Raw genomic sequence first — 18,334 nt, 5'->3', positions numbered from 1 at the left:
CACATCTGTGTTTGTCTGGTCAAAGTCTAAAGCATTACATATCTTGGAGAACGTTCATAAGTCCAAAGGTTTATTTATTTTGTAGGGTCAGAATCCATGTACAATCTTATTTTTGAAGAAGAGTTACTAACCAGCATGACATTTTAAAAAGCATTCTGCTCCTAGCTACACCAGTGTAATTCCAAAGACTTCAACTCAGTTATAAAGCCCTCTATGTCTAGAACTCAGGCATGCAGAGCTGACACCTCTAAGCCACTCATGTAGCAGCAGCCGTAACCAGTTTGAGTGACACTTCCCATGGCCCACTGTGAACTTAGACCACAGGAATTTCCACCCTAAGGGTTTGATAAACAGGAACCTCGTGGTTCCCTGTCCTATATAAACTCAAGGGACCTTCCAGAAATTGTCCAGTCAATAGAGTAAATCGCCTATAGCTGCCATGATTGCTCTTGTTCCTGAATTCTTGGCTTTGATGTTGGTTTGATCTAGACTTTGCTTCATGGATCAAACCCCAAAACCTGATTCAGACTCTGACCCTTAGTATCAGTTCTAGCCTGGAGCCTGACTATGAACAGCTCTACTATTCCCAGCCTTGAGTTTGTCCCTGACTGCCCTTGTTGGAATCCTGACAGTGAGGTATACACAGATGAAGAGAATGGGGCCTTTTGTCTTTAAAAGGTAGTCTATTAATCTTGACTGTGCTTCTTTAAAGTTTTATACAAAAAAATCCTTAAATATACAAATATCAAGATGTAGTACAAACCCCAGTGGAGACAGTATAACCTGATATATCAGCAAATTTGACTTCCATCAGAAAAATGAAAAACATTTGAATTTTTTTTCTTGTAACTAGGTAACCGCATGAGGGCCTAAAGCAGTTGCTAACTAATAATTATGCTGAAAGGTTAAATCAATTTTAATTCCCATTAGGGCATATAATTTTCAAATTAGAAGTGGGGGGGAACACAATTATATTAATATTGTATGTACCCATTTGTGCAGCCTAAATAAACAACTTTTGTGGTCAGCATGTCCAGAGAATACCATATTTGCTAACTTTGGGTCCTATCATGCTTGAGATCCTCTTCTTTGATTGAGGTCAATGGGAACTCAGAGCAGCCAACATGTCATAGGATACAAACCAGTTAAAAGATCTCAAAAACTTGAGCTATAAAAAAATCCATCTTCTATTCTTCAAATGATTTAAAATACGCCTGTTGTAGAGTGGAGATAGACACATTTACAAGTTTATATATTTTCTCACACAAAAGCTTTTTCTAGGGGAACATGTACATTCAGTTGAATAATCCATGATGATTCAGGAACACTGAGCACTGTCCACCAAGACTTGACCTGGAGGTTTAATTATTCACTATCTGTTAAAATGATTTGAAGCCTAGCACAAAAGGCAAAAATGCCTATTTATATATTGTTATCTTATTAAAACCATTAAAACCATTTCTATGCTCCATAAAAGGAAAATGTACATATGTTTTCACTATATATTATATATGATAAAATATATAAGCGCTTGTTTGGGAACTAATATATATATATATATATATATATATATATACCAAGATAAATACCTTTAATTCAAAAAAATTTCCTTATCATCTATCGAACACACTGATATAGAACATTCATTTAACAGCCCAAAAATCATGTTTCCCTCACTCCACCCTTTTCCTGAAACCCCACCTAAAAACAGACCATGCATCACACTCTGAAGATTAATAGATTTGAAATCTACAGAACTAATCTGTGACAGGAATTGCCTTATATAATAATATGAATATCTGTGTAAGAATCTTAAACACATTGATATTTAATCTACTTATTTAGAATCTATATAACTTATATTGGAAGTGATGGAATATTTATTATCTTACTATATATTTTAGAAATGTGGATGTGTCTGTCTGTCCATCCGTGAATCCATTTGTTCAAGAACTCCTAAACTGTAAACGTTATGAACATTAAATTTGGTAAGTCATTAAGTATCTCTGCCATTTCCAAGTTTCCTGTTACTGTTTCTCCCTCCTCACTGACCAGTGGGCCTACCCTCTCCTTGGTCTTCCTCTTGCTTCTAAGGTATTTATAAAAAGTCTTCTTGTTTCCCTTTATTCCCGTAGCTAGTTTGAGTTCATTTTATGCCTTTGCCTTTGTAATCTTGCCCCTGCATTCCTGTGTTGTTTGCCTATATTCATCCTTTCTAAGTTGTCCCACTTTCCATTTTTTATATGACTCCTTTTTTATTTTTAGATTATGCAAGATCTCGTGGTTAAGCCAAGGCAGTCTTTTGACATATTTTCTATCTTTCCGACACAACGGACTAGCTTGCTTTTGGACCCTTAATAATGTCCCTTTGAAAAACTGCCAACTCTCTTCATTAGTTTTTCCCCTCAGTCTTGCTTCCCATGGGACCTTACCTACCAGCTCTCTGAGCTTACCAAAATCCGCCTTCCTGAAATCCATTGTCTCTATTTTGCTGTTCTCCCTTTTACCCTTCCTTAGAATTGTGAACTCTATGATTTCATGTTCACTTTCACCCAAGCTCCCTTCCACTTTAAAATTCTCAACCAGCTCCCCCCCTATTTGTTAGGATCAAATCTAGAACCCCCGGTAGCTTTTTCAACCTTCTGAAATAAAAGTTGTCTCCAATGCAATCCAAGAACTTATTGGATAGTCTGTGTCCCACTGTGTTATTTTCCCAACATATATCTGGATAGTTGAAGTCCCCCATCGCCACCAAATCTTGGGCTTTGGATGATATTGTTAGTTGTTTAAAAAAAGCCTCATCCACTTCTTCCACCTGGGTAGGTGGCCTGTAGTAGACTCCTAGCATGACACCACCCTTGTTTTTAATCCCTTTTAGCCTAACTCAGAGACTCTCAACACTTCCGTCTCCTATGTCCATCACTCCAAGTGTGTTCATTTTTAATATATGAGGGTATGTCTACACTACCACCCTAGTTCGAACTAGTGGGGTAATGTAGGCATACCGCACTTGCAAATGGAGCCCGGGATTTGAATTTCCCGGGCTTCATTTGCATAAGCCGGCCGGCGCCATTTTTAAATGCCGGCTTGTTCGAACCCCGTGCCGTGTGGTTACACGCGGCATGGGCTAGATAGTTCGAACTAGCAAGCCATTCCGAACTATCTGTATGCTTCATGGAACGAGGTGTACAGATAGTTCGGAATGGCTTGCTAGTTCGAACTATCTAGCCCGTGCTGCGTGTAGCCTCGCGGCACGGGGTTCGAACAAGCCGGCATTTAAAAATGGCGCCGGCCGGCTTATGCAAATGAAGCCCGGGAAATTCAAATCCCGGGCTTCATTTGTAAGTGCGGTATGCCTACATTACCCCACTAGTTCGAACTAGCGGGGTAGTGTAGACATACCCTAAGGCAACACCTCCTCCCTTTGGGTATGTCTACACTACAGCGCTAATTCGAACTAACTTAGTTCGAATTAGTTAATTCGAACTAACGTGTCTAGAACTAAAAACTAGTTCGAATTAGCGTTTTGCTAATTCGAACTAGCGCGTCCACACCGATTGGACGCAGGGGGGCATTTAAGGGCAGCTGAAACCGGTTCTGGCAGGGCATCAGGTCAGTAGTTGCTTTGTGTGGCTGCTGTCTGAGGCTATCTGAGGCTCGTGCTTAAAGGGACCCCCCCGGACAGCCGGTTCTCAGTTTTTCCTGCTTGCTTGCCAACCTCGCCGAAGGACAGCAAAGCGTTGGTCTCTGTGCCCATCTGTGTCGGTGCTTCCCTTCGGGGACGCCGCCGCAGGTGGCAACATGGAGCCACAGCTCGCCCTGCACCTTCTGGTGCATTTTCTGGACTTGCTGCTGCAAGCCTGCCACCAATGGCTCGAGGCTGCCTGGCACCTCCTGGTGCACGTCAGCCCCCTGCCTCTCCGCCTGGCCGCCCTGGGGGCCGTGGAGGAGCCGCGGCGGTACCCCGTCACCGGCGTGCCCCGCCGCATCTGGCGTCTGGACAACAGCACCGACTGGTGGGACCGCATCGTCCTGGAGCGCTGAGGTGACCGACAGTGGACCCAGAACTTCAGGATGAGGAGGGACACCTTCCTGGAGCTCTACGAGTGGCTCGCCCCTGCCCTGCGCAAAAGGGACACTCGCATGAGGCCCGCCATCCCCCTCCAGAAGCGGGTGGCCATCGCCCTCTGGAAGCTCTCCACGCCGGACAGCTACCGATCCGTCGGGAACCAGTTCAGCGTGGGGAGATCCACCATCGGAGCGGTGCTCATGCAGGTATGACACTCGTCGGCCACTGAGGCGGGGGGGTGGGGGGCTGCGAGGAGGGGATGGGCCGCCCCAGGGACAAAGGGGGGGCAGGAGGAGGCGAAAGTGCCCCGCACCGGAGGGGTCGGTCTGTCCTGGCCATACTACACGCCGCCAGGGGAGTTGCTTCCAGGAGTGGGGCGCGGGGCACTGCCAGGGCACGAACGCTCCCAGCCACCCGGGCGCCCCACTGATTGGCGCTTTGCTGTCTCTCTCTCCGCAGGTGGTCAAGGCCATCAACCGGGTACTGCTCCGCAGGGTGGTCCGCCTCGCTGACCTGGACGCCGTCATCCGGGGGTTCGGTGCCCTCGGCTTCCCCAACTGCGGGGGGGCCATCGACGGGACGCACATCCCCATCCGTGCCCCGGAACACCAGGCATCCCGGTACGTCAACCGCAAGGGGTACTTCTCCATCCTCCTGCAGGCTGTGTGTGACCACCGGGGCCAGTTCACGGACATTAATGTGGGCTGGTCCGGAAAAGCACACGACGCCCGGGTGTACCGCAACTCCTCCGTGTGCCAGCGGCTGCAGGCCGGGACCTTCTTCCCCGACCGCCACATCAGGGTTGGGGACGTGGACATGCCCGTGTGCCTGGTGGGGGATGCCGCTTACCCACTGCAGCCGTGGCTGATGAAGCCCTACACGGGGCACCTCAATCCCTCCCGCCAGGCCTTCAATGCCAGGCTGACCAGGGCCCGCATCATGGTGGAGGGGGCCTTCGGGCGACTGAAAGCCCGCTTTCGATGCCTCCTCACCCGTCTGGACCTGGCCGAGCACAACATCCCTCCCGTGGTGGCAGCATGTTGTGTGCGCCACAATTTGTGTGAGTGAAAGGGGGAGGCTTTCCTGCCAGCCTGGATGGCTGAGGCTGACCGCATGGCTGGACACTACGGTCAGCCCCGCACTGCCGCCATCCGGGAAGCCCAGCGGGGGGCCGTCCGGATCCGGGAAGCCCTGCGGGAGAGCTTCCAGGTGGAGGAGGAGGACTGACCTCTCCCTTGCATTCCCCGCTGGGGCCTTCTTCCACCCTACCCCCCTTCCCCTTTCCCCTCCCTACCTACTGTAAAATAAAGACACCTGTTTTTCAAACAAAAACGTATGTTTATTTCACATAACTGGGGTGGGGGAAGGGAGGAATGAGGGTGGGAGAGGGGAGGGGGGAAACCTGGGACGAGGGAGCTGGAAGGGGAGGGAAGGGAGGAAGGGAAAGGAAAGCTCAGGGGTGGGAGTCCGGCTGCCTCTCGCGTCTCGCCACACTGCGGGTCCGGGGGCGTCGGTGGGAAATGGTTGTGGAGGGGGGGGCAGGAGGGACGGGGGGTGTGGAGGAAGCAGGAGCAGGAGCAGGAGGAGCAGGGGGAGCAGGGGGAGCAGGAGGAGCAGAGGGAGCAGCAGGGGGAGCAGGAGCAGGAACAGAAGGAATTGGGAAGCGGTCGAGCAGGCTCTGGAGGTGGCCTCGCAGGGCACGGCCCTGCTCCTCCAGGGCCTCCAAACTCCTCCGGTGCAGCCTCAGGTCCGCCTGGACCCAGTGGTCCTGGGTGCGGAGCTGGTGATCCAGGAACCGGAGGTGCCGCCTCTGGTAGTCCTCCTCATTCCTGGCTCTCCTGCTTGCCCGGGCATGGGCAGCTGCTGCAGGCGGGGTGGTGCGCCCTGCAGGCCCAGGTGCTGCAGCTGTGGTGCAACAAGACCAGCGGTCAATTACCCCAGGGGCCCAGGTGTGTGAAACCCAGCTCCCCTCTGCAAGGCCAGGGCCCCTGCAGGATCCCCAGCTGCTGCTCCATGTTGGGCAAGGCCCAGGCACACGGTCCCGGGGCTCCCTCTCGCCCCAGCCCCCCGTACACATAAGGGGAGCACGATGGTACTCACAGGTGGACGCCTCCCCGGCCTCGGACGACACAGGCGAGCGGCTCTGTGGGGTGCCTCGGGGGTCCCGGGTCCTGGGCAGGCTGCCGGCAGGCTCCTGGCTCTCAGAGCTCTCCTCCTCCATCTCCTGGAGCGGTCCCTCTGCTCCGGGGTCTATCACGTCCCAGGGGGCAGGGACGGCATGAGCCCCCAGGAGGCGGTCCAGGGCGTGGAAGTGGGGGCAGGCCTCCGGGTCGGCCCCTGGCAGGCAGGCCCGGGAGTAGGACTGCCGCAGGTCTTTAATCTTGTAGCGCACCTGCTCCCGGCTGCGCTGGTGGCCCCTGGCGGCCAGGCTGGCAGCCATGCGGCTGTAGATGGCCGCGTTCCTGTGGCTAGTGCGGAGATCGTGGACATTGGAGGCTTTCCCCCAAACCTCGATGAGGTCCATGATCTCCACACTTGACCAAGTGGGTGCCCGCCTCTTGCGTCCCCAGGCAGGCTACTGGGAGCCGTCAGGCTGGTCCTGGGGACCAGTGGAGGGCTGGGTGTCCTCGGGTGGCTGGCTCATGGTGTGGCAGGTGCAGGGTCTGCTGGTACGGGTGCTGGCAGCCTTGCAACTGGCACAAACTGTGTAGCCAGCCCGTGGCCCTTTAAGGGCTCCGGGGCCGGGAGGGGGGCAATAGAGTTTCCCTGGTGTTGGCCAGAGTGGCCACCAGGGAAACCTGGGAAGGGCTAGCCTCCCACTAGTTCGAATTAAGGGGCTACACAGCCCTTAATTCGAACTAGCTAGTTCGAACTAGGCTTAATCCTCGTAAAATGAGGTCTTCCTATTTCGAACTAAGCACTCCACTAGTTCGAATTAAGTTCGAACTAATGAAGCGCTAGTGTAGCGCCTATGAAAGTTAGTTCGAACTAACGTCTGTTAGTTCGAACTAACTTTGTAGTGTAGACATACCCCTATTTCCCTGTCTATCCTTCCTGAGCAAGCTGTACCCTTCTATACAAACATTCCCATCATGTGGATTATCCCACCAAGTTTCTGTGATGCCAACAATGTCCTAATTGTATTTATTAGCATTTCCAGTTCTTTCTGCTTATTACCCATACTTCTCGCATTTGTATTTAAATCTTTTAGCATGCAATAATGCTTGAAGTCAATAAGAGTTGTGTGGAGAACAAACATGGAAGCAACACAATGGCTTCCCAGATCGATCATCTAGGCACATACATTAAAGAGAATAGGCCAGATGTTTTCATCATAGATTTTGTAAACAGCATGCTGTAAACCTTATTTTGCCACTGGTGGAAGCTGCTGTAACACCATGGGAGTTAACAGCCTCAGCAGGCCCCTGGGAAAGATGTGGGGGAGGGCCATCTCCATGCTCCTGGAAAGGGAGATTCAGGTGGAAGGGGTGGGACTGAGGTAGCCCTCAGAGCTGCATGGAGCACACAGCACTCCAGCAGCAATTATAAGGGCCTGGGACTCCAACCACCGCTGCTGCCACAGTAGCAGCGGAGGCAGCTGGGAGCCAGAGCGCCCCTCTGAATCACCATGCACTGGGGCAACTGTCCCTTTGCCCCACCTCCCCACCTCCGGGCCTCCATACCAAAAGGCTATAAACTGTCTGGATTCTTGAGAGATGTTAGGGTGGGAGGATCAGTTGTTAGCAACTGTTTGGAATGACAGGCTAACAGACACATAGGCTATGTCTACACTCGCGGCTTCTTGCGCAAGGGTTCTTGTGCAAGAAGTCTTGCACAAGAAAACGTCCACATTGCCATGTGTGCGCTGTGCTTTTGCGCAAGAGCGCCCATGGCAGTGTGGACGCTCTCTTGCGCAAGAAAGCTCTGATGGCCATTTTAGCCATAGGGCTTTCTTGCGCAAGAAATCCCTGCCGAGCGTCCACACTGCCCTCTTGTGCAAGAGCTCCTGCGTAAGAGGGCTTACACCTGTCAAAAAAGAGCGTAGCTCTTGTGCAAGGAGCCCCCTCTTACCACGCCATACTGTACATTTACTTGCGCAAGAGCAGGTGGGCAGTGTAGACGCTCTGTGGATTCTTGCGCAAGAACGGCCATACTTGCTCAAGAAGCCGCGAGTGTAGACATAGCCATATTGTGGAGAAGTTTGAAGATATTATGCCTTCCCAGATTCAGGGATGGAAGTTCTTTGGTCATGGTCAGTAATTACTACTGTCACTGTCCCACAAGAGACAGAATTGCAGAGTGTTGATGTAAGTCACATGTGCTGTTGTGATCACTTTACAGATAGGGGACTGCAGCCCAGCATCCAGTCTGAGAGCAGGAGAGTCATCTGACTCTACACAAAGTGAAGGGGTTTATAGTAAATAGATCCCGGCAAACTTAACTTTATCTTTTTGAGATAAACAATGGTCAAGACTTGTCTTCAACTTTTGGAAGACAAGGGTAAGTAATAGTGTTGATGTAATAGACTTCTGGAAAGTATATGACTTCTTAATCAAAATGTAATACGTTATCAAAACTAGAACAATACAGAATTCACATGGCAGATATTAATTATTAAAAACTAGCTAAGTTATAGGTCTTGAAATGCAATCAAAGTAGGGACACTTCAAGCAGGTATGTTTCTAGTAGACTACTGAAGAGATCAGTTCTTGGCCCTCTGCTATTCAACATTTTTATCAATGACCTGGAAGAAAACATAGAAACATAAGTTAAAAAAAAAAGTGGATGATCCACAGATTGGGGAATTGGTAAATAGGGAATTCAATAATAGAAGGTGATCTGGATTACATAGTGAACTAGGAACAAGAAAACAACGTACTGTATTTTAATATAGTTAAGTTATACATCCAGAATCAAATGATGTAGGCTTAATCAGTTGCTCATGAACTCCCAATGTGACATTGTGACCAACAGGAATAATGGGAACCTTGAATGTATAAACAGGGGGATCTTGAGTAGGAGTAGAGGGGTTATTTTACCTCTATATTTGGGAGTGGTGTAACCACCACTGGAACACTGTGTCCAGTCCTTGTGTCAGCAATACCAGATGGATATTGATAAATTGGAGACGGCTCAGAGGAGAGCCACATGAATGATTAAATGATTGGAAAATGTGGCTTAGAAATTGGGTTCCTGGAGTCTGCGTAGCTTAACAATTTTTTTTTTAAAAGCTTAAAGGATTTATTGATTACAGGCTGTTGTAGAAAGATGAGGATCTGGAACAAAAGCCCACATATCACAGGCTTGGTGTGAGGCCTTGGCAACAATGGTCAAGACTTGTCTAATATAAAGCAAAATGAAGCTATGAGCAAGAGGCAGGCCCCAGCTCACAGAGCTTGGCACAAACAAGACTGATAGTGTAAAACTCTAATTGGTAATAGGCACAGGTGTAGAACAGTAATTGGTACTAGGTAGTGGCTGTAAAATAGTAATTGGTACTGGACATAGGTGGAAAGCTCATTCCAGAAGGATGGTAACAACATCTTGTTAAAAAAAGACCTCGCTACTCACACTCTCCCACAGATAACAGGAACATATTGACCCAGGTTCAGGAAGGGATCTAAAAATGATAGCATGATGGATAGAGATGTCTTGATCAAATCACCAGGTGCAGAGTGTTACCAGGTGTACAGGTAACATCAGAGAGTAGCCACTTGCTATGTCAGGAGTGAGTTGTAACTTGTTACTTGTTTGTACCTATATTATACAAAGTTGTGTCTTAGATGGGGCTGTCTTTGTCTGGTGTACGGGGCAATGGGACATCCCATTGACTGAGCTGGTCCATTGTCACTACCATATGCATAGTGGTTCAGTAGAGAGACTATTGACGACTCTTATTGTACTTCATTTGACAGTAAACTTGGGCTGGGCACCTTTAAGCCTTATCTCATTTTGTGGTCTTTGGGGGCTCTCTCAGAGTCTGCTGTGAGCAAAGTCAACACTTGCAAGCATCCGAACAGTTACCATCATTGATGGAGCAGGAGACCTGTCATGACATCACACTGGTGACTTCTGACTACTACAGCTATAAATGCTTGTATAGGGAGCAAAATATGATAATGAACTCTTCAGTGTAACATACAAAGGTACAACAAGATTCAAAGGCTGAAAGTTGAAGTGAAACAAATTCAGGCTAGAAATAAGGTGCAATTTTTTAAATAAGAATAATTAAACATTGGAACAACTTACCAAGAATTGTGGTGGATTCTCCTTCACTAGCAATTTTTAAATAAAGACTGCATATTTTTTCTCCAAGATATCCTCTAGTTCAAACCGGAATTAATTCAGTGAAGTTCTATAACCTGTATTATTCAGGGAAGCATACTAGAACTGGCATTAGAATCTATGAATTTTTAAAGGCAGAGGTGACTGCTGAGACCTAAAAAGGGTGCACTCAGAGTTCGTGAGCATTCGAGGTATGGTTCATTTGAAACTGTAACAAAAAGTTTTGGATAAAAGTGGGAACACAAAATGTCCAGCATTAGGTTTCCTAACAAAACAAACAAACAAACCATGGATAATTGTAGCAAGATCTGGAACCAAAAGGAAAAGTTACACTCTTCTCATCAGCTAGGATACCATGATTATCCCCACAGAGAATCCTACTTTGTATCAGAGGGGCACAGGGGGAGGGGTGTCTAGACTACACGTTTTTTTTCAAAAGAAGTGGCTTTTCTTTTTCTTTTTTTCTTTTTTTGAAAAAAAAAACCATACCAACTTTCCCTGCGTCTAGACTGCTACCGTGTTCTTTCAAAAGTAAATCGAAAGAATGCGGCAGTTTTTTCAACCACAATAAACCTCATTTTACAAGGAAGAATGCCTTTTTTTTCAAAAGTGCTCTTTCGAAAAAAAGGGTTCTTGAATGCAAACTGTGCTTTTTCAAAAGAGAGCAACCAGACTGCCTGGGTGCTCTCTTTCAAAAAAGTGGCTTGCTTTTTCCAAAGTACTGGTTGTACTCTAGATGCTCTTTCGAAAGAGGCTTGCAGTCTAGACATAGCCAGGGATATTAGAAAAGAATGGTTTTAGCAAAAGGGTGCTATATGGACATAAAGTAACAGTGGATCTAATTTTATCCCAAAATAACAAACTGGAATAACAAGCACACTTAAGTGGAGTCAAGATAATTTTTGCCACTTTTTCCTCTCTCTTCCCCTCTCCCACCTCCTTTTCCCAGTCTCCCCCAGTTTTGTTCAATAAAGAGAGTTTCTATTTTTGAACACACGTGTCCTTTATTTTGTACATCAGGAAGGGGGGCTAGGGAGGGGTAAGTGGAAGGAGGTGAGGGAGGAATGGGGTACGAGCCCACGATGGGGAGGACTGGGCTGGCTCTGCGGGCTCCTCAGGGTGGAAGCTCTCCTGAAGCCCCTTGATTGACCCTTCCCCCTCAGGATGGCAGCTTGCGGCAAGTGCAGCCGGGCTGATGGCCGAGTGCTGTGATGTGCCGAGTGTTTCTTCCCCTAATCTAAAATATTATTTCTGTTTGCTTTGGTTTAAACTTCAGCCAGTTAAATTGTAGTGTGATGCATGGACTGAGTAGTGTTTATCCAAAACAACCAGATTAGAGGAGCTACAAGGCTGGGTATCCTCAGCATACTGAAGGGATCACCACCCACTACACCATCTATTTCTGTTCTTATATGCATAGTCCATAACCATAAGGTAAGTATCAGAGGGTATGTCTACACTACAGCACTAATTCGAACTAATTCGAATTAGCACATCTAGACTTAAAAACTAGTTCGAATTAGCGTTTTGCTAATTCGAACTAGCATGTCCACACTGAGTGGACCCTGAACCAAGGTTAAGGATGGCCGGAAGCAGTGCCGGCAGGGCATCAGATTAGGACTTAGAGCATGGAGCTGCTGTCTCAGGCTAGCCGAGGGCTGTGCTTAAAGGGACCCGGCCCCCATCTCGGACAGACAGTTCTCAGGGGTTCCCCGCTTTCAAAGCAGTCCTGGCTTGGAGTGCCCTGAGCGCCTACACTCGGCACATCACAGCACTCGGCCATCAGACCAGCTGCACTTGCCGCAAGCTGCCATCTGGGGGGGGGGGCAATCAAGGGGCTTCAGGAGAGCTTCTACCCTGAGGAGCCCGCAGAGCCAGCCCAGTCCTCCCCATCGGGGGCTCGTACCCCATTCCTCCCTCACCTCCTTCTACTTACCCCTCCCTAGCCCCCCTTCCTGATGTCCAAAATAAAGGACACGTGTGTTCAAAAATAGAAACTCTCTTTATTGAACAAAACTCGGGGAGACTGGGAAAAGGAGGTGGGAGAGGGGAAGAGAGAGGCTGGGAGAGGGGAGGGCAACTAAAATGATCAGGGGTTTGGAACAGGTCCCATATGAAGAGAGGCTAAAGAGACTGGGACTTTTCAGCTTAGAAAAGAGGAAACTGAGGGGGGATATGATAGAGGTCTATAAAAGCATGAGTGGTGTAGAGAGGGTACATAAAGAAAAGTTCTTCATTAGTTCCCATAATAGATGGACTAGAGGACACCAAATGAAATGAATAGGTAGCAGGCTTCAAACTAACAACAGAAAGTTCTTCTTCACAAAGCAAATAGTCAACCTGTGGAACTCCTTGCTGCAGGAGGCTGTGAAGGCTACAACTAGAACAGAGTTTAAAGAGAAGTGAAATAAAGTCATGGAGGTTGGGTCCATGGAGTGCTATTAGCCAGGGGGTAGAAATGGTGTCCCTGCCCTCTGTTTGTGGAAGGCTAGAGATGGGTGGCATGAGACAAATGGCTTGGTCATTGTCTTCGGTCCATCCCCTCTAGGGTACCTAGTGTTGGCTGCTGTCAACAGACAGGCTACTGGGCTAGATGGACCTTTGGTCTGACCCAGTACGGCCATTCTAAGCGCAGGGCTCAGGGTCGGGGGTCTCAGTGGACCACCTTGATTTTCATGCAAACCTGCTCCTGGGTGGCCAGGCTGGCAGCTCTCCTGCCCTAGACGGCCACTTTCCTGTGCCTAGTGCGGAGGTTGTGGAGGAGGTCCACCATGTCTGCACTAGACCAGGTGGGCTCCCGCCTCTTGTGGACCCGGGCAGGCTCCCGGGAGCCGCCAGCCTAGTCCCGGGAAGAGGCGGAGGGCTGGGTGGCAGCGGGTGGCTGGCTCGAGCCGTGCCAGGTACAGGGTCTGCTGGCTGGGTGCTGGCAGGTTTGCACCTGGCATGGGCACCGTAGCCAGCCCGTACCCCTTTAAGGGCTCTGGGGCCGGGAGGGGAGCAGAAGAGTTTCCCTCATGGCGCCCAGAGTAGCCACCAGGGAAAGCTGGGGAGGGCTAGCCTCCCACTAGTTCGAATTAAGTGGGTACACAGCCCTTAATTCGAACTGGTTAATTCGAACTAGCCGTTAGTCCTCGTGGAATGAGGTTTACCTAGTTCGAATTAAGCGCTCTGCTAGTTCGAATTAAGTTCGAACTAGCAGATCGCTAGTGTAGCGCCTATCAAAGTTAATTCGAACTAACGGCTGTTAGTTCGAATTAACTTTGTAGTGTAGACATACCCAGAGTTATTGGATCATTAGTTAGTCTGAATCTGCAAAAGTGACTAGGCGTCCTGTGGCACCTTATAGACTAACAGATGTATTGGAGCATAAGCTTTTGTGGGCAAAGACCCACTTGGTCAGATGCATGCACGAAAGCTTATGCTCCAATAAATCTGTTAGTCTATAAGATGCCACAGGACTCCTTGTCACCATAAGATAAGATTCTTTCATTAAGATGTTAAATGGAAGGATGACAAGATATTACCCATGGGTACATTCGGTCCCCAGATCCATCCCAGACAATTCAATTGCTAGCATTCATATTTCTCAGCTGCTACAGTCTTTGGGGGTCTTTCTTAAGTGAAAGAAAAAGGGTTTCCTGCTTTTTTCAAATGATAAGGCGTCAAGATCCAGAAAAGACACATGAAAATGTAGCTCTGCAGCTTCAAGAACAATTCTTCCAAAATGTTGCTAAAAACTAATAATTTGTTGCATTAATCTGTGAATGTATCAATTAGATAAGAAAAGTTGGAGTAACCTAACAATGTCAGAAGAAACTTCCCATTAAAGTCTGCACAAAACTAAAAGAGGTTTACTGCAAAGGTATAATAAAGACTCTATCTTGCTTTTCTGACCTATGTAACTACTTTTTAATAAAGAAAGGGAAGTTTTTTAAAAGTTTACCAACTACTGTTAATTTAGAGAAGGTTCTATAGAAATACACTGGCTACATCTAGACTGGCATGATTTTCCGCAAATGCTTTTAATAGAAAAGTTTTCCGTTAAAAACATTTGCGGAAAAGAGCATCTAGATTGGCACGGATGCTTTTCCGCAAGAGCACTTTTTGCAGAAAAGTGTCCGTGCCAATCTAGACGCGCTTTTCCGCAAAAAAGCCACAATCACCATTTTCGCAATCGGGACCTTTTTGCGCAGAACAAATCTGAGCTGTCTACACTGACCCTTTTGCACAAAAGCTTTTGCGCAAAAGGACTTTTGCCCGAACGGGAGCAGCATAGTATTTCCGCAAGAAGCACTGATTTCTTACATGAGATCGTCAGTGTTCTTGCGGAAATTCAAGTGGCCAGTGTAGATAGCTGGCAAGTTTTTCTGCAAAAGCAGTTGCTTTTGTGGAAAAACTTGCCAGTCTAAACACAGCCACCAAATATTGTATAATATACCCTAAAATTCACAGCTGGAAGCATAGGAATCAATATTGTACAAAACATTTGTTTCTAATTTGGACAAGAAGGGGAGAAATATATATTTTGGACTGGATCCAAAAAGGAGATTTAGCCTCTGCTTAACTTGGGACACCCCACTGCCTAGTGAAATACATTGCCCCAAATAGGGGCACAAGATTCCTGTACAATCAGTATTGTTAACACCAAATGTTCAAAAATCAGGCTCACCAAAAAATCATGAGATTAGGGTTACCAATTTTTCTAATCACACAAAATCTAACACTTTAGCACAACCCTTCCCTTAAGGCACCACCCTGTGTCCTGCCTCTTCCCGTCCCCCGCTCACTTCATTCTCCCTCCCCGAGTGACTTGCCCCCCTCCCCACTCTCGTTGGATTGGGGAAGAGGCTTTGAGGTTTCGAGTGCAGGAAGAGGTGAGGACTCTGGCTGGAGGTGCAGGCTTTGGGGTGCATTTGGGGATGAGGAGCTTGAGTTGCAGGAAGAGTCTCCTTGCTGTGGGGCAGGACCGAAGGATTTGGAATGTGGGGGGGGTGCTGCAGGTTGAGGCAGGGTGTTGGGCTGTGGAAGGGGGTGAGAGTCTTGGACTGAGGGCACTGACCCTGGGGTGGAGCCAGGGGATCTGGAATGTGGGAGGGAGCTGTGGATTGAAGCGGGGCTCAGAGTGGGCATTCTAAGATTTTTAATGGGGGGGGGGTAACTCCAAGAATTTGGAAAGTGACCAAAGGCCTCACTCTTCCATGATATTAGTGGAGGAGGTGTGGGGTCTTGGATTGAGGTTTAGTGCAGAAGGGAGCTTGGAGTAAGTGACTGGGTACAGAAGGGGGCGTGGGGTCGGCAAAGGAGTTTGGCTGAAGGAAACAGTTGTGACCCTGGGAAACAGAAGTAGGGTGTAGGATGGGGTGCAGAGTTTGGGAGGCGGTATGGGTGCAGGATGGAGGGCAGAGAGGTTGGGTTATGTGGGTAAGGAGTTAGGAGTGGGGGGGCAGAGAGGAGCTGTAGTGCAAGAGGCAGGCTTTGGCTGGGAGACTTACCTGGTTGACACCCGGCCAGCAGCTCAACATGTTTCTCAAGCAGGCTTCCTGCCTGCCCGGCCATGGCAAGGGTCATTCAGGTCTGTGAATATCTACAAGCCTGAGGGGTGGGGGAGGGATGCCCTGCGCACTGCCTATTCTTCAAACCTCTCCCTGGGCTTGCAGCTGTTGAAAGATAAATGGCCTAGAAGCTACTTTTCTGATCAGAGTACCGGTGGGCGGAGGGGAGGAACAAAGGGCAGACAGTGAGTCTCCCCAGTGCTTCTGCAAGCTAGATCCAGTGGCTTGGCAGGCCAGATGTGGCTCAAGGGCCATATTTTGCCCAGCCCTGCATTAGGGGATGAAGACACTTGGGTGGGGTCAGGAAAGAGGGGTTCAGGATGTGATAAGGGACTCTCAGTTGGGGCAGGAGGGTTGGGTGTAAGTGAGTGAGAGCTTTGTGCTGGGCCAGGGATGAAAGGTTTGGGGTACAGAAGGGTGCTTCAGGTTAGGGGACACAGGGTTGGGGTTCAGGGTTGGGACACAGGTTTATCTTGTGTGGCTCTTAGTCAGTGGTTCAGTGAGGCTAAGGCAGACTCCCTGCCTGTCCCAAGTTCCATGCTGTGGCCCAGAAGTGGCCAGCAGGGCTGACACTTCAGAACGGGGCACCTATGGAAGGAGTAGGAAGCTCCATGAGCTGTTCTTGCCACTCAGCTTCCATTGGCCTGCTCCTAGTCAAATGGGAGTGTAGAACCAGTGCTCAGTTCAGGGGCAGCACACAAAGCCCCATCTCCCCCACACACATGCAGAAGCTTAACCTGCTGGGCTGCTTCTCAGATGCTGTGTGGTGTCAGGACAAGCCTGCCTTTGCTCCACAGCACCACTGACCAGACTTTTAATGCCTGATGGGTGGTTCTGACTGGAATCACCAGGCTCCTATTTCAACCGTGCACTCTGGTTGAAAACTGGACATGTGGTTACCCCACATGAAATTGACTTTAAAATCATGAGACTATGTAAAAAGAATAGATTTGGGAGGTTTATTTGCCTTCTGCTGTTTGAGCCTTTAAGGTGCACTAGGGTCACATTTTGAAGCTTTTACCTTAGCCATGAGGATTAAAAACATAGTATTTTCTTTAAAAATGAAGGCTGAAATCACCACATAACCACTTGACTCCAGGAGCTAGGGCTTTAAGGAAAACAATTATCATAAGACTCAAGATAAAATCACGAGAGCTGGCAACACTGTCAATGTGTGGGAGGAGTTAGGCACCTACAAACTGTATTCAGAGAAGCCAGTGATGGAGGTGCTAACCAATGGACTACAAGCCCCATCAGTTCCCTCCCCATTGCATATCCCCTTCTTCTGGCCAGGAAAGGTCCTGCGCCAAGCAGTGTTCTGGCTTTTTTTGGATACAGAAGCTACAAAGCTAGCCAGGAGCTGCAAGAAGGCTGGAGGCAGAAGAGATTGCCCCTGGAACCATAAAACAGAGCTGCAAACAGAGGACTGTTAGTGCCAGATATTACACTGGGTGTAGGCCTATGTGGGACATATGGGGAAGTAGCAGTGGCTAAGAAGAAAGACAGTGCAAAGGGGACCCAATGAGAGACACTAACCGAACTTGGCTTGGAAACCCACAAGCACTTATACAGATTGGACTGGAGAGGACACTCCAGGGCCCAGGCTTGCAGGGCCCTGACTGTTAGGTTCACTGTGGTAGGAGGCCATGCAGGAACTAGGCATGTAAATGTTATATTTAATTTGTTAACCAATTAAACAAGGCCAGGCAGGCAGGCAGGCTACTCCAGCCCCGGCCAGTTAACCATAACCGATAACCATCACCCAGTAAAGTGATGCTTATCGGTTAACTGTTCACATCCCTAACAACAACCACTTATTGTTCTCTTTGAATTGTAGCTGTATAAGTCTTTGTACCTAGGATATTTGCAACCTTTTCCTGCCAGCCTTAGTAAAATAATATTTTCCTTAGTCATGTGGCTGTGTGGTGCAGGACTAGTGCCTACAATGCCTAGCTGTTGAAACACCTACAGTGCTTGCATCCAACTTTAGGAATTGAACTCCAACACTGAGCAGCACCAATATTTACACCAGCAAGCTAAGTAGAGAGCCACCTAAGATAGGCTATGTCTACACTACCACCCTAGTTCAAACTAGGGTGGTAATGTAGGCAACCGGAGTTGCAAATGAAGCCCGGGATTTGAATTTCCCGGGCTTCATTTGCATAAAGCCGGGCGCCGCCATTTTTAAATGTCCGCTAGTGCGGACACCGTGCTGCACGGCTACACGCGGCATGGACTAGGTAGTTCGGATGAGGAGTATTGGTAGTTTGGACTAGGAAGCCTAGTCCGAACTACCTAGTCCGTGCTGCGTGTAGCCGCGCGGCACGGAGTCCGCACTAGCGGACATTTAAAAATGGCGGAGCCCAGCTTTATGCAAATGAAGCCCGGGAAATTCAAATCCCAGGCTTCATTTGCAACTCCAGTTGCC

The sequence above is a fragment of the Pelodiscus sinensis genome, chromosome 1 (genome assembly GCF_052426305.1).
Source record: "Pelodiscus sinensis isolate ZL-2025 chromosome 1, ASM5242630v1, whole genome shotgun sequence".
Classification (NCBI taxonomy): Eukaryota; Metazoa; Chordata; order Testudines; family Trionychidae; genus Pelodiscus; species Pelodiscus sinensis.
This window is presented reverse-complemented; position numbering follows the sequence as displayed.